This window comes from Gallus gallus, chromosome 4, assembly GCF_016699485.2.
Source record: "Gallus gallus isolate bGalGal1 chromosome 4, bGalGal1.mat.broiler.GRCg7b, whole genome shotgun sequence".
NCBI lineage: Eukaryota > Metazoa > Chordata > Aves > Galliformes > Phasianidae > Gallus > Gallus gallus.
Window position 1 is genome coordinate 50,802,113 of NC_052535.1, and position 22,929 is coordinate 50,825,041.

The window sequence follows — 22,929 nt, forward strand, 5'->3', positions numbered from 1 at the left end:
TAATACTGGGCAGTTTTCCCAGTGGCTGCCAAAGGATTTAGAAGTGCCAGGGACACAATTTTCCATGGCACTTGTGCTGCTAACTTCTTTGAGTGCTTTTTCGGAGTTCTGCAGCAGCACACTCCCATCATGGCACAGGAGCAATCCACTGAAAGCAAGACAGTATCTAGCCTCTTGTCTTTGTAGAAAACTAACACAAATTTGAGAATTTTTGGACAATCCCAAGTAAAGAAAAAGACTTGTCACACTGGGCAACGTGCCTGTTCCTTGAGAAACTCAGTTTTGAAAAGCTTCTGATTTTTTTTTTCTGGCCTGTTATGAAAGCCACAGGGGACAACACAGTCATGCTGCAGCACTGCTTGCAGAGTCTCTACTGCTCTCCACTGTCGCTTGACAATGTCTCTGGGAGTGAGGTTTGGGTTGTGCATTAGAGTCACAGAATGGGGTCCCTGGGAACAGTCCTCTCAGAGAGAAGAAACACAGTCCAGCCCTGCATCCTTGTAGCAGCTTTTCTTACATTAAAAAAAATAATAATAAAAAAAATCTCTGAATCATTAGAATATTAAGGTTAGAGCTGATAAGGTTAGAAAAGACCACTAAGATAGTGCAGTCAAATTGTTTGACTACAAACTTAGCTTTTCCCCACCATGCCCACTAAGTCATGTCGCTTGGTGCCATATCTACGTGTTTCTTGAAAATCTCCAGGGACCTCGATGTTAAGATGGTATTTATTACTGCTCGTTTAGTTCTTTCTGGCCTTTAAAATAAAGTGGATTGTGAATGCCTCCACCTGTCCCAGTAGAGGGACTGATGCAGTATATTTATCCCATTAGTCAATGGCATCTCCAACAGCTTGCACAGATTGCACTATTTATTTTGTTGCCATGAGGAAAAGGACAGATCTTTGAACAGAATGATCCCCCTGCTTGGGGAATGACGTGTTTTCAGTTTAGGTAGCTGATGGGGCAAGAAACCAGACATGTATCATTTAGGCTCGTGAAGGGCAGAATTTGGCCTCTGAGGAGGTGGTGTTCCATTCATGAATTTCTTCCCTCTTGGTGGGGAAACACAGCCCAAGGATGCTTCTGTGTGCTGAGAAAGTAGTCAATTACATTAGATGTTCATACCTGTTTCTTCTGATTGCATCCAAAGAATCTCTGCACTGAATTCCCAGACACGTAACATGAATCCACCTTCCTCTCATAGCCTGACTTCTCACCTGTTCATGGATTTTTTTCACAGTGTGTGGACATTTTCTTTTGTCCAGGTCATCCTTTGCTGCTCTCAGTACTGCCCTGGTACTCCAACAATGAATATCCTCTGCAGAATTCCTTGAAAATAAATGCACTGCTGCTTCTTCTTCATTGTATCATATGCTCTGAAATTCACACCCAGCTGACAAAGGAAAGAGAGAAATCTGCTATTGAGTGAGAGCATGGATTGAGAGCTTTGGCACTAAGTGCTGTGAAGTAATTACCAGCATGAGGCAAGGAAGCTTACTCATGCTACCTCCATGCAAGCATACACCTGCAAATCCAGAATTGACACACACATAGAAACAATGGCACCTTAGTGATGCAGAGCAAATTGCTCCAAATGGCATGCACAATCTGTGTATGTCTGAAACCAGGCTTACTGAAAAAGATGAATTATGTAAGTGACTTTCAGCTATTTGAGTGTGCATTCCAGCTTGAGAACTCATTAGCAGATCATAGAGTGCAATTTGCATGTACTAACACAGCCAGGAGTTACCCAAGAAACCTAGAGAGAATGACACTGCAAAAGGAAACTTCTTAGTTCAGTGATATCTTACTATGGATGGCTTGAAGCCAGAATATGTACAGCTGCCTAATGTACTGCAGAAATCTGCTGCTGTTTTGAAGAGGTAGGGAAGAGGACTAAACAAATCCACTTATTCATACATGTTTGAAATTCTTCAAGGTAATATGGAGATTGCAGCATACTGCCTGCAACTAGTAATGACAGAATCAATGAAGAGCTGGTCAAAGCAACGGCATATCTTCTTTTTTATGGGTCATGGCTCTCCATTAAAACAGGAGAAATGCAGAGGTTTTCTTCTATATGCCCATTCATCTAGCAGCTTACCAACCACCAGAAGAAAGAAAAAAAAAAAAAGCTGGGAAGAGATTTCCTTGCAGGCTAGCACCATTGGGACCCACAGCTATGCCACCCCTTTGCCTACCTTGGCCTCAGTGCCACGTGTGAGGTGCAGCTTGTAGTCAATGTGCTGCACAAAATCCTATGGTACTACTGGTATTTCCTTTTTTTCCTTTTTTTTCCTTTTTTTTTTTTTTCCCCAGGACACAAAGAGGAAAAACCTCCTTCTCCTGATACCTTCTCATCATTCTTTCATATGGCCAGAGGAGATGTATGATTTTGTCCTTTCCGCTCAAAGAGCCCTGAAATTTTACATAATGAGAAAACATGTAATCATGCGCTGATGATCTCTTCTGTAGAAGATGGAGCTATCCCTCCCCCTCTATGTAAGCAGTGTATGGAATAGCTGAGATTCACTGGGTATCAAAGGGGCAGAGAAAGTTCATGTGCCTACCAGAAACATGCATCTTTGCTCTAGGGAGTGGAATGCTGCCTGGGGAGTAGGAATGGGGATTAGCTATAGGATTTAAATGCAATCATATGCTCTGACCCTAACTACTGAATCGCGCTTCCCCTCAAGCAGATGCTTCTCCTATAGTTACAACCAGCCCGGACTTTTTAGTCATGCTACAATTCACCACCACTGAGCTGATCAAATTATCACAGTGTCTGGTTTACAATATCACTGATTAAGTCACAGAGGAGGAAGCTAATTATAGAGGAGCATGCTATTTGCACACAGAGATGCTGTATCAAGCTCTGCAGGAGGCAGATGGAAGTATTTTAAAAGAAGAAAGGGCATACGACAGCAAAACACAACTTTGGTGGGAATTCTACAGCCTCTTCTCCTTTGGAGGTATATCTTGAGTATGGTGATCTGAGGAGCTCTCAAAGCGCAAGAGTAGAGCGCCAAGAGGTCTGATTAATTTTATTACTTGGATATGTGATCATTACTGACTAGAATAGCTCAAAGTTGCCTTGAATGTCAACCTATCAGTGTATTCGGCCTTGAACAAGCATTACAGAATTACACTGAATCACAAAATCAGAATTTATGGGATTGTTTGGGGAGGGGTTATCTTAATACAGAATGATCTAATTTATATCGATCTTTCTATAACTTGTTTAAGGATAAGTGTACTTAGGACCCAACCACATCATAAAAACAAGGTCTGGAGTCAAATGGGCACAACCACAGCGTGGGTACTTACTCGGAAAATTCATTGAAGCAAATAGTGCTATCTTCAGTGTGCTTGAATTGAAATGTTTTAAATGCAAAACAATTTAATATTGCTTACATTTGACATTATTTTCTACAACAATCAAGGATGCCATTGCCTTCCGACTTTACAATGGGAAGTGCAAGTTCTGGAAGATGAACTTGACATTGCCTTAATTTGTCTCCTGTGTGATAGTTTACAAAGGGAATATAACAAAGAACTGCTGATGCAACAGCTTTTATACACATTTAGCATGAGTGTTAAGGCCAGAGAAAGATACAGGGCCAATTAAGGCTCACCTGCCTTATAAATCCTCTGGTATAAAGCTTTCTCGCTTGTCACCATAAGAAAAAGAATAAATCTATAGGCAACAAATTCATGGAAATGCTGCTTTGGCTGTACGGGAAGCCTGAAGTGGAATATAAGGCTGCCTTGGCAGGATGGCTGGCAAGCAATGCTGTACGCAATCTAAACTTTTTCCAGTGGTGAAGTGAGCCAATCCTGGACCTTGCTAAGTCTGGCAGATAGGAGTTGAGTCTGTGAACTACAATACACTATTTCTCTTATAGGAGCTTAAGAGAACGGGAGATCTGAAGGGAGTTTCCTATATGAACCTCCTATAGTCAGATCTTTAAGCCCCCATTAGGTCAGCATTAGTGCAGATAGCACAAGCAGAAGGAGGAATTGGATTACCCCGCTTTGGCTGGTTCTTGAAAGGCACTTAGCATACTATTTTCAGCTTGATAGGAGCAGATAGCACAGCAGGAAGAGGGAAAGGCCATCCTTTCCTTTTCGTGTGAATAACTATGGAGAAACCAGGTGGCAGAAGAAGCACTGACTTCCCGAGACTCGTTTTGAAACAGGGGTCATTTATTTTGTTTCTGTTTATAGAAAGCCTAAATAACAGATAGTTGGATTTTGAGATTTACTGTCCATAGCGTGACAAGTAATTTTCTTGGAAGGGAAATGGGATAGAAGAGTAGGAGATGCTGTTTGAACAACCGCTATCTGGACTATCAGTAATACCACCTCTTCCACATCATCACTAAAAAAGCCTGAACTATCAGCAGACAGTTGCTGCTTGCAGTCCAACAACCCTCTTTGGGATGCTGAAGCTTAGACAGGAGAGAGACAGGCTGTCAGTGCATGTTCACACAGAGGAAGGAACAAGCTGCTTGAAAAACATATCTGAGATGAGAGCTATTTTCCTTCAGCTGGCACAACCTTAGCTCCATATGGAGCCATGTGCAATGTGGAAACACTTGATGGGAGCATCACAGTGCCAGGCTAGCCTCTGGTTCTTGATGAGAAGGGAAGATTAGCAGCTGTAGTCTAAACTGGGAAAAGCCACCCTCACAAAAGAATATGAAGTCTCACATTTGGAAAGACAGGGAGCAAAGATCTGGTATATGAAAGCACACAGTCCGCACACTAAAAAATGTCCCCAAAAATACCCTATTGTATTGTCTTATGAAAATAGGTTGCTAAGTCCGGAAGTAAAAGCACCTATTATTGCCGTAAGTAGGGTCAGTACGTGTATCCTGCAGAAAAGGAAAAAGTGAAATATCAACATTTTTTTTTAGCTTCATAAAAGCAGAATTCCTCTCTAGGCACCTCCTTTGGCTGGCCTCCTAAATTCTTAGGAGTCAATGTTAGCCAATATGCTACTAATTTTCAGCTTGATTCCTCTGTAAGTTGCAAGACAGCCGTAACATAAGCTTGAAAGAAAATAAGTCATTTCCGATAATTGAGTGTCCTAGTATTTACTTTCTGAATTGGTCTAAGGAGGGTATTTTAATGCTATGGACAAGCTTACTTAAATGTTTATGAAGGTCTAAGTAAAAATCCTAATGAGCAGTAATCTGTCTCTAATTTCTCTAAAGTAGTCACTAGCCTGAAAAATTCTGCTTGTATTACTTTCTATGAGATGCATTTACCTCCTGCAATTTATTCAATTCTTTTTTAGTTTATCTTTGGCTGGTTTTGTTTTATACCTAATAGTAGCTCTGTCTAAGCACACATGCATTATGTTACTTTTTTTTTCTTTTTTTTAAGTAGTTTTAAATAGTGCTGGAATAAGATTCTTCTAGCTGCAGCTGTAATAACACCTCTAATGTTTAACAAGCCACAAGAACTGGAAGAATAGAATAATTTACTTGGCGCATAAAAGAGCATAAGTAGTTCCATAAAATGAACATATCAGTCTGATATTATTCCTATTCCACACAGTTCCCTGTAGCTTATTTCATTTTAGGCTCTTCTTTTTTTGGAAGAAAATTAATTCCATGATGATACACTTTCTTCTAGGTCAGAGAGACCAGGTTAGCCAGAAAGAAATGACTTCTCAGAAATTGAAAGATATTATGCTTCCTGCCTTTCAACTCTGTTACTAGGACAATAAATGGATATATATTTCAACAAATACAAAATAAGCCCAATTGCAGAGCTGCTCCAGAGGGACTCTGAAATGAGACAAAAACAAATGGGTTTATAGAATTGGAAAACAAAATACTGCATTACTTACATCACTTTTCTTGAAGGCATAAAAAGATATTAAAAATCATTAGCCATCCTAGCTTAGTCACCTGAGAATCTTTGGGAATAACACTTCAATTCTACTTTCTTAATGACCATTTGGGTTTGTGGAAGTGGAAAGACAACAGAATTAATTCTTCTGGAGAAGCTTCTGTGCAAGGAAGATGACAAAGCATCCCTAACAACTTTGAGAGGAACTTGGCTTAAAACACACCATTCAAATCAGGTCCTATGTCGATTCTGGTCATTGTGGCTAATACATTGGCCCACGCTGTCTGCAGAGGTAGGGCTGGAAGCTTGAAGTTGTAAATCAGTGCTCACCAACTTCTACAGAAGTTTTACTAGGCATCTAGCAACCCTCCCAGTTATCTTCTAGTTTTATGTCTTATAAGACTGTGTCTTGATCATCCTGAATTGTACAGTTTTTGTAGGAATAGCATAACTTTTGGGGCAGGGTTAAACCCACCCCTGTATGGCTGACATTCTCATGTGGCAGTCACAGGGCTATCTTCCCAGGAGGGGTGACTTGCAACCCTTTCATGAAAAAGCAGACTTTGGGGCCAGATGTTCATCTGCTTACAATATATATATACTGCAGATTGAGCCCAGTAACTCAGCTGATAGTGACTTGGTTCCACTGAAATGCTAAGTGCTCTGATCCTCTCTCTCTCTCTCTTTTTTTTTTTTTTTTTGGTGTAAAACAATTCTGCTACTTGTCGTGGATGATGTAGGGGAGATGGGAATTTGTTGTTTTATAACCCACATTTTAACTCAACCCTTTGTCCTGTCTTGGTGTAGGGGAAATAACACATTCATATGCAAAGGAATTGTGTTCTGTGATTGTTGAAGCAAGAGCAATTGTTTTTCATTCAGTTTATTTGCTAGCGTGCTCTCTGACTTTTTAAGTGAAAGATGAGTTTGTGGAATCCAAGGCTACATTTAAAATCTATGTATATTTCAATATCCCCAAAGGATTTCTCAGAGACCCAAACTGCAGCTATCAGTACTGTAGGGATCTATTTCCTTAGATGGAGTGACCAGATGAAAGGTGATCACCCTTCTGAGAGTTAGCACTTCTGGTGCTTTCAGACTTGGAAATCCTTATGACAAAAGAGATTGCTGAGAACAGCACCTGCAGGTGGTTTGGCTTTGAATAAATACATAGGTCACCGTTAAAGTAATACCTTCTATTTATTTCCATGGAAACTACAGCAGATACAAAGAGCACAATAGCACTATTTGATAGAGAAAATTCTAAGTTACAAAACATTCTTTTTCAGAATAGTCACCATCATTAGTTGCTTTGCATCAATGAGCTGTTAGAGACGCTCTTCATTTCATGATTTAACAGCTGTGAATGGCTGTTCAGAATGTGTCTTGTCTCTCTTGTCGCTGTTGCCACTGCTGAAATGCACTACCCACCACTTCACTCTGCTCACATCCACTGTTTGGACTCCATCAACGTTCAGCAAGTGTTGATGAATGTCAGTGGGTGCCACTGTTACTGCATGGAGGAATTCAATGACACACCTTTGCTTCACACGCCCTTCCATATCAGATGCCATTCTGTCAGACTGCCACCTGATGCCATCTGTCACGTGGCAACAAAATGGAACTGAGTATTGGTAGGAAGGTTCAACCTCTACTACCATATCATCAGCATCTACCTCTGATACAGTCGGCCAATGTAATAGAACAGTAGGCATTACTTTCAGGGCAGCCCTAGGAGCAAAAGATGCGAAGATGAGGTATTTACATCTCTGCAGTGCCCCATTGACCCTACAATTTTGCTTTGGCTCCAGCTGTTTGTGTGATCCTACAGTATCTCTGATAACATGGACAGCAGGAAATGATAGGGCTAGGAGAATAACCATTAATTCTGAATATAGTCTGTCTTATGCTTAGATCTTATTTGTACCGCTTCTCTTAGATTTAAGCCCATAATAGGCCATGATTGCTGATAATTATCACAGCTGAGATATCATTGCTGAATAATATAATGTTTTGAAAGGAGATAGAGGGGCAGTAAATGAGGTCTGGTGTTCTGCAAATCATGGTTGTTCTTGCATAGTTTTGCCTTACTGAGAAAATGGTCTCTGCTTACCTCTTGGCTTTTCCTTCCAGTCCTGCAGGATAAAATCAGGACCTTTGTGAGGGCAAGTTCCAAGTTTAGGTATCATACAAGCTTTTTCTACAACTAACTTAGTAGAGTGTAGTTAACTCCTCTAATATGTAGAGGTTACTCTTGCAGGGGTGCAACTAAACGCCTACTACAACACAGGGGTACCTTCTATCTTGGCAAAGCATATTGCAGATAAACTCTTCATGGCTCTTTCATCAGCACCTGGGCCTTCCCTGGGAGAGGGTGTGTGTGCACACAGCAGACCTGTGGTAAATACATCTGCAGTACAGCAGTGCAGCAAGCAGGGGTAGGGCTGAGTATTTTTCTACTTTTTTTTTTTTTTTTAACAGTTTACTCTGTATTTTCTCTTACTTTAGAAGTGCTTTCATACCATTTGACTTGTGAGACACCTGCTCCTTTTCTGCTCCTTTTTAGGGGGGCATTGGAAAGACGCACGTAGAACTGCCGTAGGGCTGTTTGTGGCGTGGCAGCCATTTTGCAGCAGAGCACAGCTTAGATTTTGGCGGGAAGTGAGTGTTTGCCAGCCAAGCAGTGGCTCTCTCCCTGCTAAAAACCTCGGAAGCACCTCAATGCCCAGGTTTTGAATCCCAAAACCAAGGCAAGCTCCCGGGGGGGAGATAGGACCATTAGAAGATCTGGTAGGCCTGAGGTGCAACTGTTGGAGTGCGCGTGTGAGAAACTGCACAGGTGCGATCATTGCATGCACTTGGCTGAAGTGAACGGTGGTCTCGGGCATCTTTGTGGTGACACCGGGAGCCTCACAGTGGCTGCAGGGACTTGAAGTTAGAGCATTGTGATCTTTGTGGAGTTAAAGAGAAAAAAGTTCTTGGAGCTTTCTGAGGAGCTTGCATTTGGACAGGAGCTGGGTAGGGGCAATGGGAAGGCAGGCTGATGGGAGTTCCTGTGGCAAAATGAGGTCTCCTCTTTTTGTAAAGGTAAGCCATGTCAAAAGGCAGTATGTGTTCTTATTAAATAATGACTCTGCTCGCTAGTTTAAAAGCTCTGGTGCTCCTCAGAGAACTGCAGCTCTGACAGGGTTAGGTTGCCCTGTGAATGCTCCTAGTTTTCCTGCTATCTCCAGCTTTCCTGGAGGTGTAAGAGTGAAATTCCTACAATATATTATGGTGAAACTGGCCCCCAGAGCCTGATCCACACTCAGGTCTTATTTTAAGTGGCTGGAATGAGGCTTGTATTTATTTTTGGTTACTTTCAGGCTGGCTGTTGGCACAGCACCAGGCTAGCAGTGCCAGAGTCAACTGGGTGTCTCCTGCCGGGCAGTGCAGGCTGGCTCTGTCCGTATTACGGTTTGATGCAATGGGGAGACACACTAACAGGAACAGTGATAATCAAGTTGCTGGGGGGAAACCAGCATGCAGTGCAGAACTTGAATCTTACGAAACAAATGTCAGCGAAGTCAGGCAATATTCAGGAGATGGAGAACAGGCTGGCAGAGAATGTGAGGGAGAAATGCTGTGAGGTTTTTGTGCACATATTTGTCACATTTTGAATTTAATTCACAGGATGGGTTGCAGTCCGAAATGATCTTGAAGGCAAGTTTTTATCCAAACTTGACTGCAGAAAGCAAATGAAAGTGGGCTATTATGAGGGCAGTGGGGTGAAAGGGTATCATAATTTCAAGTTTGAGTGCATTTACTTGTAAGGAAACTTGATTACATGTGAGTTTTTACTGTTGCATGGAGCTGGGGAAAGGAAATCCCAGCATAACATCAAATGAGGTAAAAGTGAAATAAATCTATACAGCAATAGAAAGCTCTTGAGAAATACAGAATTTCAGTAATGGGCAATAGTATAAGGGTCAGCATGGCCTGTGGATTCTGAGTAAACCTGAATTTCAAGCAACTTTTTTTTTTTCTCCCCTTTTTTTTTTTGCAGTAACCTGCTGAGCTGAAAAGGAAAAGGAGGATACCGAACAGCAAGGACTTCTCTCTGGAGAGCAGCTAAGTTCTAAATCAATCCAATGGTGTTCTTGAAATATCAGTGAATGTTTCCAAGCATTATATTAAAATTTCATGATCAGTAGTGCTGAAAGCTGCCCTGCACACAAGCTGAAATAAGTGCTGACAATTCACTAGTATATGAATTTAATAAAATGTTGTTCACCAGTGTTAGCTGCAATGCACTGTCCGGATTATCCTCTTGATTAGAAATTACCTGTCAAAACAGTCCCTTTTTGTTAGGTGAGTGTAGATCAGAGACAGTATTGCTTGCCCTCTTGTGTATTAACTGCCAGAAATAGGTGGCTGCTTATCCAAACTTAATCTAGCTGCTAAAGAATGTAGTCTTTTTCCTTTCTGTAAGCATATTATGATCTGCATCAAAGGAATGCCTGCAGGCCCAGCTGAGTTCAGGACTCCACAAATCCAGTCAGATGCAGTTCCTGCCCCAAAGACTTAAACTGTAAATAGAGAAGAGCCAAGGTATGGGGAATGGGAGCAGGTATTTCAAACAAAAGTAGAGCATGATTGCAAAGGCTACCATAGTTATCATTGGAAAGCCTGATGAATTCTGTTAATGCTGTTTATGGCTTTAGCTATCCCATATGCTACTTAAAATGGGACTTAAGTTATCCAGGTGATTCTTTAAAGATATACATGAGGAACTGGATTTTTACTTTTCATTGAAAGCAAATTGATGGTATTTTCTTGTTGGTTGGTTGAGGTTTTTTTTTGTTTTGTTTTCAGCACCGCAATCTGAATATAGACAATGTTTTCATATTATGACACTGACTGTTGAGTTACCTAATTTTTGACTGCTAGATAGTTAAGGCTCACTATGTGTTGCTGTGGCTGTTTATTTTCTTGCTCAGTGATTAGTATCTTTTTTTTTTCTTTATTTCTTCAGCATGTCAGACACTTTCAAATCCTAAATACATATAAGGGATTTTGAAAGCAACTTCTTTTCCATGTCTTACAACTACTTGGCTGTCTGTGTGATGCTACAGGATGGTCTTACTAGCTTTTGTTGAAGCTCTTCCATTTGTGAATGATTCAGCATTCAACAGAGGGCAGGTGACTACAACTGTCTCTCATGCTACCACCTAGACTGAATGAAACTTGGCTTCTTAGCTGTGCTGCGTGGTTAATTATATATATTTTTTTCATATTTCAGGATTCTTTGGGGATGGGATCTTTCCTGGGGGATGAGTTGATGGTGAGGCACTAGAACAGTCTGTCTAGAGAAGCTTTGGATCTCCCATATCTGGAGATGTTCAAGGCCAGGTTGGTTGGGGCCCTAGGCAGCCTGATCCAAGGGGTGGCACTCCTGCCCAAAGCAAGGAGGTTTGGAACTTTAAGATCCCTTCCAATCCAAGCCATTCTACAATGTGTAATTCTCCTTGCTCCAGGAATTGCTTCCAGGAATGTAAATATACTATTTGTTTTAGTTGATAATTGGGTGCATGTTATGGAACAACTTCAGGAACAATGAATGAGAGCCTTCTCTCACATCCCCTCATCTTGGGGTGTCCTCTCCTAGGTTGTGGGAAAACTGGATTTACATCACTGCTTAATCTTAAAATAACAAATGAAAAATTAGGGGACAGATGGGGCATACCAACACTTCTGTCTTCATAAATGTAACGCTCTTGTCTTCTCTGAGGCATTTCATATTTAATGCTATGTAAGAGGCTTTCAGTAATTCTGCAGCCGCTGGAAATTTCTGAATGGTATTGCCTTGAGGAGGTAAGCATAGACTTGTCTAGTATTGGGAATTAAATGATGATATTTGAGCAATTAAATGTAACATTGCATGTTTTGTACTAAGAAAAATCTTTCATGAACTCCGGATGACTCTGACCATTAGAATCTTTTAATACCTGGTCTAGAATAGTCCACTAAAGCCCTTGCTTTGACTAGCTGCTCACAGCTTCAGTGAATTGATTCTTTTTTTCCCGTATAGTGGCAGGGGCTGCTGACCAAATCTCTGAACTATTTCTTTATTTAGTTATTCCTTAATGGAGTTTGTGCATTTTTAAATACTCTGGTCTTTCTTTATGTGGCCGATTATCTGCCCAGTATTTGCTTATAAATGTGAAATTTAAGCATGCAAGCAAACTGATTTTTATAGTATTTATCAGGGATATGGTATAGCAAAACAGTAAATCATGTTGTGGGACTATACTGCCTCATAGTAATGGCCATGAAGCCTTCTGTGGGAAGACTATTCATTACAAATTAGCAAGCAAGCAAATGTGTATTCTCAAATAAGCAGTACCTTGCTCATTTACTTTGACAATTGTTCTTTAAATAATTCATGACAGTGCTTCATTGTGATCAACTAGTAAATATACCTTAGCAGTATGTCTCACTGGAGCAAAAAAGGAAATAGTAACATGCAACTTCCTTGCAGAAATATTGTACTAAGTATTTGAGAAACAAGCTTGGTCTAGTGGGAATAATCATGCTTGTAGAATATGCAGAATGTGGATGAGTAGCAATCAGTACACCCCAGAGACTCTAATAAACACTGAGAGAGAAAACTTGGGGCAGCAGGGTATCTTGTTCCATACAAGGATGTATTCCTACTATGCCACTATCTCAGAAATTTGGCCTGGTTATTTCTAATTGCCATTACTGCAAGCACTGTCAAGGCAACGGTTTGGATTAATTTTAAAAGTTCTGCTTCTGGGTGCTAAAAAATACAAAAGATACATATAGATGTTCTCAAATTTCTTTTTTTTTTCATTTTTTTTATCTAATACTGTTTTGAAAACTGCAAAGGAGAGACAGGGGTGGTGCAGTGCTGAAGTACATGCTTAGAAGATGAGATGGTGGTTTTTTCTATTGTAGATTTCTTTGAGATGGGGCAGGCTTCAAAGTTTTTTCTGTCCCATAGTTCACTCACTTTTGTGGAGCAAAATGTGCTCTGCAGCTTCAGAGCTCCAGTTTGAATTCTTATGGTAAGAAAGACAGGTGGGAAATAAAGAAATGGTAGGCAGTTGCATCTACCTTCAGCCAAATGAGTTAAACTGGGTTTATTAGGCATTAGTGCCTAGATGCATCTTTGCTTGACCAAAACATGGAGCATGTCTCCTACAATAATAGAAAACAATTCCATACAGACACAGATGCAAATTTGCCAGGCTGTGACATAAGAAATTTTAGCTCCCACTTTCGTCCAACTGCAATGCTCCACAACTTCCCTGTTGTCTTTGAGGACCTTCTTATCACCTCCGTCTATTTGACAGATGGTCTGATGCATGCTTGTTTTGGGACCAGCATTTGTTTGGATTTAATATACTTTCTCTTCCTAGGATATTTCCAGAATTGTAGGATAAAGAAGCCAGGTTTGGTATTCTGCCTTTTTAGGGAGACTGCTCATCGTCACCACCCCTGCTCCCATACCCCCCCTTCCTTTATGCTAGTAGTCTTATTTTGTACCTCTTCTGTTGGAATATTTATCCTTAATTGAAAACTTATTTTGAATTTGTGATGCCAGGAAGGATCTTGGCCATGAGCCAACTTTCACTCTGTACTGCTGTTAGCAGTTCACAATGTCCTTTGGGTATTGGTTGTCCTGTGCCAATCCTTGTATGGCACACAGCGCAGGCAGAGCACAGATAATTCATCTGTGGTAATCTGGGCAAACTAATGTGTGGATGTTTCAGTCAGTATGGTGGCTGTTGCTACAGAGCCAACATCTGTTCAAGGTTACCGTTTAATGGACATTGGAGATTTTTGCTCTTGGCATTTTTTTTTCTTCTTCTCCTTTCTTCCCAGTTTGCTTAAAACAGGGGAATATCCATGGTAACTGCATGTTATGTTGTGGCAAATGTTGAATTTGTGTATGTGAAACAGTGACAGCTGCATGGTACCACTTCTAAGCATTTTCAGCATATGTATATTGGGCAGGATAAGAGGGTTACATCATACATTACCAACTGTAAGGCATCAGAGATTCAGTATCCTGTGTTTGTACTTCTCTTCATGCTTTGCTTTAATCTATAGTAGCGAGGTACTGGGAAAATACTCCTTGCCAGCAAACTCTCCAAGCTTGTGAGTTTTTGGAGAGTGTAATTAATGTCCTTTGAGATGCTTCCAAGTGAGAAGAAAGAAAGAAGTGTAAATTTACTCATACTTTCTATTATTTCTGGGCTCAAAGCTCCATGTCCTACTCAGAATCAAATGTCACTTTGAGAAACCCCTAGAATTAATGACAAATTCCAGGTTTCTGAACAGGACAGACACTGAACAGTGTCAAGTTCTCAGGCTCTTTTTTGGGTTTTATTTTAATTTGACTGTGAACAAATCTTTGGGCATATTAATGGCTTTCTTGAGAACCTGGATGGTGGTGAAGAGACTGTGAATTGAGGAACAGCTGTACCCAGTGAGAAGAAATGTCCAACTTAACAATAGTCCACTCAGTGGGTAATGTACAGTACAAATGCAGAGTGTTGTGATAAGCTTTAGGAGATTTTGAAACTTCTAACTGTTGATTTCAGTGTTTAAAAATATGAGCAGCTAGAAAGCATGTGTGTACTTTCCTCTTCACTAATTTCTTTGGCTGCCTGGTCCAAACCCGCCTTGTAGCCCAAACTGATCATGGCCTGTGAAGAGAGAGTTCTGTACAAATTTGTGTGTCCAATTTAGGTCTGAAGGGAGAAAATGTCACTTCTTCTAGGAGGCTGTAACGATGGAACAGATTAAAAATATGCTGTGATAATTGGATTTTCAACTTCAAATCTTGTTTGAAATACAGAAAAAATAAACTATTTGAAATCATAGTTTTGTTGCTGAGGCTGTGTTATAGGGCTGTCTCTTTGATGTCTTTCTACCTGTTAAGGTAGCCAAAACTCACAAAAATATCTTGCAAACTGAAGACAAATCTATGAAAATGAGCGTGATTGCTCATTCTTTGGTCCTATTGGACCTTTTCTTTGAGATGTGCATACAGAATGTTGGTTAATGCTTCCATTAAAGATGTTATTTTCCCTTTAGTGATTCAGGTGTAGCAGTCTCTGGAGTTCTGCTGTTCTTCATCAATGAAAGCACAAAAGAAGTCAGCGTACAAGGAAGTGTGATGGATACTGTTATGCTGGAGTAATACTGATTGATGTGGTACAGTGTTCAGAGCCAGGTTCCTGGCTCTTCTCATGTTTTCAAGGACGTTGTGCATATCCTCTTTAATATTCAGAGTGCCTGTTTTCATTTCCTTTTATTTGACTGTGGGTTCTGCAAATTTGGCTAGGACCAGAAATCCTCCAAGTTCAATAACAACTACACACATTTCATTATCCATGTTCACACTTTTTCCCAGGCCAGCATTTAAAACCTACGCAAGAAATGAATTTAATTATATTGTAAAATACAGAAATAATTTCCAGACGTAATATTGAGACTCTAGGGACAGTAACTTCTTGTTTCTTTAAATATAGCTTGCCTATTTAGGTCATAATTCCAGATACAATGTTCTTGCTCCTTGTAACAGATTTCAAGGAAGACTCAGCCTCTTTGCACAGGGTATCGCACTGCACCGTGCGTTTGGTATATGATGGCCCAAACCATGTGGGTTCAGAATTGCTTTTCCTGTTTCCAGTGAAGTTGGTGGATTTGTATCTTTCTGTGCATGTAGACTTGCTGGTCTGAGCTATGGATTTATATTCTAGATTTCAAAGAACAGTAACCTAAACAAACACCCATGGGAATGAGTGCCTCTTGGTACTTCCATTAAAAGGAAATGGGGAGACAAGCACAATGGTGAGAATGCTGAAATGAAACAGGTATTACAGGCAAACCACTGGACTGTATGAACAGCGATGGAGAACTGCAGGGGCAGATCTGGTTGCTGTATTGACTGAATTTTCAGGATTTTTGCAGAAGTGTGTATCTGTAAGAAGATTGCTCTTTCAGAAATCACGGACATAGATGATTTGCTCAGGGCAAGTAGTGGCTTACAGAAATAGAGACTTCTGTCCCTACAATTGCTCAGTACCCAGTTTGTGACTTATGTCTACGTAGACACTTTTGCATGCAGAAAGCAAGCAGGCAAGTCTGATAATCAACTATTAACATCAATGCAGCTGAATATAAGAATGATGGATGTGGTATTATATGCTTTTTTCCATAAGAATGCTCTATTGCCTATGAGCCACCGCTACTCAAGGTTCTCAAACAGCTGCTATTTCAAAACCATGTAAGCTTGGGTTTGATTTATTTCTCTTTGATCTCTAGGAGGACTGGGGATGTGTTTGTTGATAATAACAGATGCAGTTAGGTACCTGATACCAAGTGTCCAAGCCCATACTCTTGCAGTCTTTAGCAGGAGTCAGTAGAGTGTTTTCCAAGTTTGGATGCCTGTGATAGCAGACCTGACATCAGAACTGCTTTCTCCAGCTAAGCTGCAGTGCTTGGCTCTGGCAGGGCTGTTGGACTTCTTCAGCTGTATTGCAAAACATTCTTTGAGTTGTGACTCAACCTGTTGGTGGCCATATTATTTGTGTGTATTTCATGTTTAGACATTATGAGTGAGTTCCAATTGATCTCCGTGTTGTGCATAGTTCTGTCCCCTCCCAGCTCCTTGTATGCCCTCAGCCTCCGTTGCTTACAAGGCAGTATGAGAAGCTGAGAAATAGAAATGGATCTGTACAGCACTATTCAGCAACAACTGAACATGGGTGTGTTACCAATATTATTTTGCTCCTAAAGCCAAAACATAGCATCATACCAGATGCTATGAAGAAAATTGCCCCTGCCCCAGCTGAAATCAGGACATAGATACACTCAATGAAAGGTCATGGCTCCTGCAGATTCGGTCTCCTCCTTTCCAGAAACATTCTTCAGATTTTTAATCCAAATATTAAGATTCCATAGGGAACCTCGATGTAGTTTGAGAGCTGCTTTGTAGTATAGATATCACTGATGGGGCTACTAGAAGCTAGAAGTTTATGCAGCAGTGAAGACAACCAGATAAAGATTTACAGTTAATGTTGTCAGATCCTGCTGGTGGTTATCTGCTTTTAGAAAAGCTAGAAATGGTCTGTCTCATAGGACTGTTTTGATCACTGTAACTACGATCTCTCTTGTTCACAACTTGTCCCTCCAGAAGAATACATAGCAACCTGTGGAGAGGTTCAGACGTAAAATATACAGGATGTGGTGTTGGATTTTGTTTCTTTTTTTTCTTCCAGTGGTACCAGGACGGTATTCCAGGTATCTGCAACAGAACAAGTAGTGGTAGGAGGAAGAGTGAAAGTACTGATAGGAAGGGAGAACTTCTGGCTACTAGTAGCTGTGTCTCATCTTGGGGAATAAAAGTACTACTTTGAACAGTAGTAAGTAGAAGACAGAATGCAAGCTTCTTGAATCTCTGATGGTTAAACAAATTATGTGTATGTGTGTAGATGGGTTATTTAGAATTATATGGTGAATTTAATTTAAATTGATCTTCAAAGGGATATCAACAAACTGTTTCATTTGTCAGGGGAAATCACCTCTTATTGTTTTTAAATGAGAATGGTAATTAGAAGGAAGTTTGGGTGAAAATTGATTCTTGGGCTAGCTTGTTACTTCACTATTCACTACAATACCAAAGGGAAATAGCCATGTCCCCATCTAATCTGAACCCGTCAATAAGTGCTCAAAGATGCACATGGCTTGTTAATGAAGTCTATAATTAAAAGGAGGAAGGGAAACCCTCTGGACTAGAACCTGAATAAAGGTCCTTTCTCTCTTTTTTCTTGTCCCTTCCCTTCATGTTTTGCATGGTCTAGTCTTAGCTCAGGATTGCTTCTCTCATTATAAGTATTGTTTGCCCATGAAATAGAAAGGTAAAATGAGAACTATAATCTGATCAGGCTAAGAAGAGTAAATTGAGACTGATAATCTGATCAAACTAAGAAAACTAGTGCCAATTTCTATCAAGTCAAGAAGAGATACTATTCTCTAAAGTAATATACAGATGCAGTGTGCTCAGATAGCAAGGTTGTTACTCCCTTAAGTGGATGTTCCTGACTAGCTGCGTGGAAGGGTAAGGGCTAAAATTTAACCTAAAACCATTAAGGGAATCTAAATTTGCCAGATGCTTAGCTCTTACATCACATAAGCAGCTGGACACTTAAAGGCAGGAGCACCTCACATTCTTGCCATCTCCATGATCTTCACTTTACTTTTTATACATTTGTAGAGAGTGCTGAGACGACTTCTTTAAGAAAAACTGTAAACTAAGGTGTGCATATAGTACTTGGGTTCTAAAGTTTTGAGGTTGTCCAAGACCCTCTCCATTGGTAGGGCTTTGCACAATAATCAGCCGCTGCCTTGGGCTTTTTATGATACCTGTGATTCTCAGACATACCTTATCTGTTTCCACATCAGCATACATATATTTACCTTCAAGAGAAAATGAACATGAGGTTTCAGTTACGTTTTGTTTGGTTGGTTTTTTTAAGTATAGCTATACATGAGAGTAAAGAAGGAGGTACATAGGAAAATTGCCCCTGACATTTTAACAAACAATTGTGTTGCAAAGTAATTTTATCCTTCATACACAGTTTCTCATTCCGGTCAGGGGTGATCCTGTCTGAGTACGTAGAGTGGAGAAGAGTGTTTGGGTTGGTGGGGATTTCTGCCAGAATGGATTTTTGAAACATTATTGTTATTCTTAAGGTGTGCATACTCAGCACAACACATTCATTCTTGGTTGCCTCTTCATTCTTTTAGCCAATTACAGCAATTTATTAGTGTATGAATATGCAACAAAGTAACCCTCCAAAGATTTTTTTTTTCTCCATCCTGATTATGAATGTAGTCTGCAATTTTTTTTTCCACATGCCTTCCCAGCTGCTGGTGCATGTTTCTCAGAATTAGAGTCTTTCATCTCTTGAATGGCTTTGATTAAAGCTATGGGCTTATCTAATGCTGGTTATTTCTCTTGGTTTCAAAACCAAAATAATAATAGTAACAATATTAAAAAATGAGAGAATCCCACAAACTTGCTTTTTCTCACCATGATTCTTATAAATATCAGCTGAAATGTGTTTGGAAAGCCACATGCATGCGTGGGCTTAAAAGACATGTCTTAGAATAGATGCATGTATGTATGAACAATGAATTGCATGGTGTGGGGGTTACTGTGGAGATATCTAAGGGTAAATTGTGTTTGGGTTTTTTTGTTTGTTTGTTTGTTTGTTTTGTCTTTTATGCTAACAATTAAGAAAAGAAAAGGTTTCAGGCTTCCATTAACTGTATCATTATGATAGTTGTGCTACCAAGTTAGCGGTTGTTTTTGTTTTCTTTGTCTTGCATCGCTGTTGCCACTCAGGTGAAATCTTGAAAAGCACGAGTACATTCATAGATCTTGACTGAAGTACAGGTTTAGAATAATTGATATTCTTATTTAGTTGCTCTCATATAGTACTGGACAACTTTGGGCATAGGACAGTTTTTGTTGTAAATCTGTGGATTTTGCATTTTCATAACATCACCTTGTCAGTGTGTACCTGATCCAAAGAGGACTGGGAATATTGTTTACAGCTGTTGGGCTAACTAATGAATGACTGTAACTTAAGTCTGTGAAATGTTGCAATTTTACACTTGTCTGTCCAGCATGGGTGCTCTGGTTGCTGAGCTCCTTTGAGAGAGTAATGTGTGCTGTAGTGGGTTAGGTCCACTGCCAACAAGAGGCAAAAGACAATTTAATAATGATGCTGTCCACGCAGACTGGCCAGCTGGACGTTTCCAAAGCAGGTGGCAGCGTTTTTATACTTAAGAGGGAAAATAAAATGTGAGAACTTTAAATTGGACACATCATCTCCTACTAAAAAGCTATGCAAATTAGAACCCTCTTGTTAAATGCAAGCTAGAAGCAGCAGCCTCCCCATGTATTTGATCAGATTGTGTGGTTTTGATTGAAATGATTTCACTTTTTAGTGAGGATTTACCTTTTTATAAATTATGTTTAGTTAACTTGAATGTGAAATGAGACATCTATCTCTGGTCCCTCGATAACTCTGAAATTATACTAGTTAGAATTTTACAAATCTGACAAATCCCTGGTAATCGTTATCTGAGTTGAAATCTAATTAATAGTAGTATAGCATTACAGTCTTACCTCCTTTGTGAAATTTAATAGTCACTTGGTGACTTTCAGACACAAGCTGCCTTGTAGGCATACATGCTACTGCAACGGATCTAGGAATATGCAAATCCTAAACACTCAGCAGTATGCACTTTAATGTGATGTTGAGCCCTTTCCTGAAAGTTCCTGTTCCACAAAGAGGAGATTAAAAGAACATTTTCCTTGTTTTTGTTGCTAATGGAATATCTGTGTGATGTTGGGAAGTGCTCCTTTAGATTTTTTTTTTGTCTTTGTTTTAACTCCCAGCATGTGGCATGCGTGTAAGCTGGAGAGAGCTGATTTATTTCTTTCTTTCATTTTTTCCAGATCCTTGTGAAATACTTCTTGTTCCATATGTTTGTGGGATTATGCTTTGCTATATTATCTTAAGTTCCTTTGGCAGAAAAAGGGATTGTTTTCCTTCAGTGGGGCATCTAATATTGCTCAACTAAAGCTATATATTTTCTCTCTCAGTTTAGCTCTGTTCATGATTTGGTACAGAAACACGGTGGAAGTTAGGTCCAGAGAACAGCTGTGATGAAACAGCTGTTCACTTAAAGGTCAGAATTTCAATTCCTTTCCCTCAGAATTTTAGCATACACCTGAAGTGGTGTACACTGATCATCAAGTTCTCTACCAAAGCAGCTGATCAACCTGAACTCATGTCTTACAGGGAAGGAAATAAGAAGGTGGGCATTTGACTTTGTTTTCTGATAACTCGAGTCCCTCAGCAAAGCTTTAGACATTGTAGTCTGTTTTCAATACAGGCAGTTGAACTCTGTGTTTGTAAAGAACTTCCCCATCCAAACAGACTAACTTTGGTGCGCTTGGATTTCGCTGCAACTACAGTGCTCAAATCCACGGGTGGATTTCAGGAGCATGTAGATTTGGGTATTTATGAAGAGTAACATAACAACACAAGCAAAGTGCTTTATTGGCTCAGTATTATGTGATTCAAACAGAACCATGATCCAAAGGAAGAAATAAATAGCCAGAGGGAGATTTTTTTTTTCTTCTCCGAAATCTGCCTCTTTAATTGGTTGCTACTTGTTAAGAGGTTTGGTACAAGACCTGTTTGTTATAGTCAGCTGCTTGGAGGGAGCTCATGACACTCCATGGATCTGTTTCAGACTTGGGTACATCCTTCTGTTTTTGTAGGTAGCATGGTAGATGAGATGGGAACGTGTCGTGGTCCTACATAACAGGGTCAAAACCATCTGGAAGCCACGTCCAGCAACTATAGCTTTACATTCTTGTAATACAGCAAATATGACCAGAGGGAAAGTGTCTGTCTTTTTTGTATGGATCTGTTGACCGTAACTCAACTGATCAGTTATTGCTCATTCAGATTCTAACCAGAATTACTGTAGTGTGTTCTGTTCACGAGGTCACTAAAGATGGAATGCAGCGTCTGGAAAACCACCTACTCTAGCTTGTCTCTTGTGTGCTAGCTATTTTTGAGGTTAAAGAAGTTGATTGGTGACAAGAACCTTCTGTTTGGTTAATTAATGCAGGTGTGAAGTTGTCTGCTAGAATGCTGGTAACTGAAGGAAACATTTTCACGATTTTCAGATGAGCAGTTTGTACCTTAAATGCAATACTGCATAGCAATATTTTGATCAAAATTCTAGCATACTGATTTCCATTTTTGTTCTGATGAGTGCAGGCCTGAAGTGAAGCAATAGGAAGGAAGAAGAGGAACTGTAGAAAGTGCAAACGCCTTGAAAATACCTAGAAGACTTCTAAAAGGTAGAAAACCAATGAAATCTTGGGATGGCCTACAGGCAAACCTAACTTGTCTCTAACACACATCTAGTCTGGAATTTCATCGTACCTCTGATTGAGGAAAGAAAGACCAATTAACTCGGGAAAACATGGATTGCATTACATATGCATTCACTGCCAAAGGGGGAGAATGTCGATTACTTAACACAAAAGTGCTGAAGCCATTAGTACAGCCTTTTAGAGTTGAAATAAACATGTGTATTATATGCCTGTAAATCCCGGTGGACAGCACAACTGGTGTCATATTCCACAGTGGATCCATTAGCAATATAATGTCATCTAACCACAGGCCATGCTAATGGTTTAAATTAGAATGTGTGGGTATTTTTTTAATTTATAAATGACACTGCTGTGCGATTAAAATAAACCTCTTCAGCATAGAACTGCTTCTCTTTTATGAAAGCCCTTGTGATGCATCACTTCAAGCGATATCAGTGAATGGGAAGGTGTGAATGCAAGAACTAAGAGTTCAGCCAAATAAAATGCATTCATGTGGTGCTTGATAGCACAGAAAGAGGGAATGGAATGTCTTAAAAAGCAACTGAATTCCAGTTTTGGGCAGGTAACAGAGGACATACAATACTATATCTGTACAAACTTGTTTCATAGCTGAAAATAATTGGCTCTTCCATACTACCGGCAACAATGCCCCACTGGCAATAGTAATGCTAATTGCTATGAGTAGAAAAAGAAGTAGTTGTCATGGGTCCAACACAGAGAAGAATGTCTGTAAAGCAAAATTTAAAATTCAAAACCATGACCTCAGCACAGAAAACAGAAGGAAGTATGAACTTGGCAGCTGTTACCCTCTTTCATGATTGCCTTAAATGTTTCCGCCAAAGGTATGGAGGATACTACTGGAGGTTTAAACCTTTTCAGAAAACACAGTGCTCATGTCCTGTACAGCTTCCCACATAATTCGTCTATCAAAGCACTTTGCCAGAAGTCTGTGTTACAGTGGGACACTACTGATTCATGTTCTCCTCTGGAGCTGGAGGGCAGACTGCAAACCTTGATGCTTTATAACTAACCAATAGTACTGTTAGCAGTGCTTCCCTT

General features: G+C 40.0%; 1 long non-coding RNA gene across 1 annotated transcript in view; it reads left to right on the plus strand.

Moving 5' to 3' along the window:
• The first annotated feature begins 9,768 nt into the window (after nt 1–9,768).
• LOC107051721 overlaps nt 9,769–22,929 on the plus strand; it is a 104,432-nt gene continuing 91,271 nt past the window's right edge. Inside the window, exons 1-3 of the long non-coding RNA XR_006939209.1 lie at nt 9,769–10,454; nt 10,879–11,045; nt 11,146–11,717. This is a non-coding gene — a long non-coding RNA (uncharacterized LOC107051721). The remainder of the gene's footprint in view (nt 10,455–10,878; nt 11,046–11,145; nt 11,718–22,929) is intronic.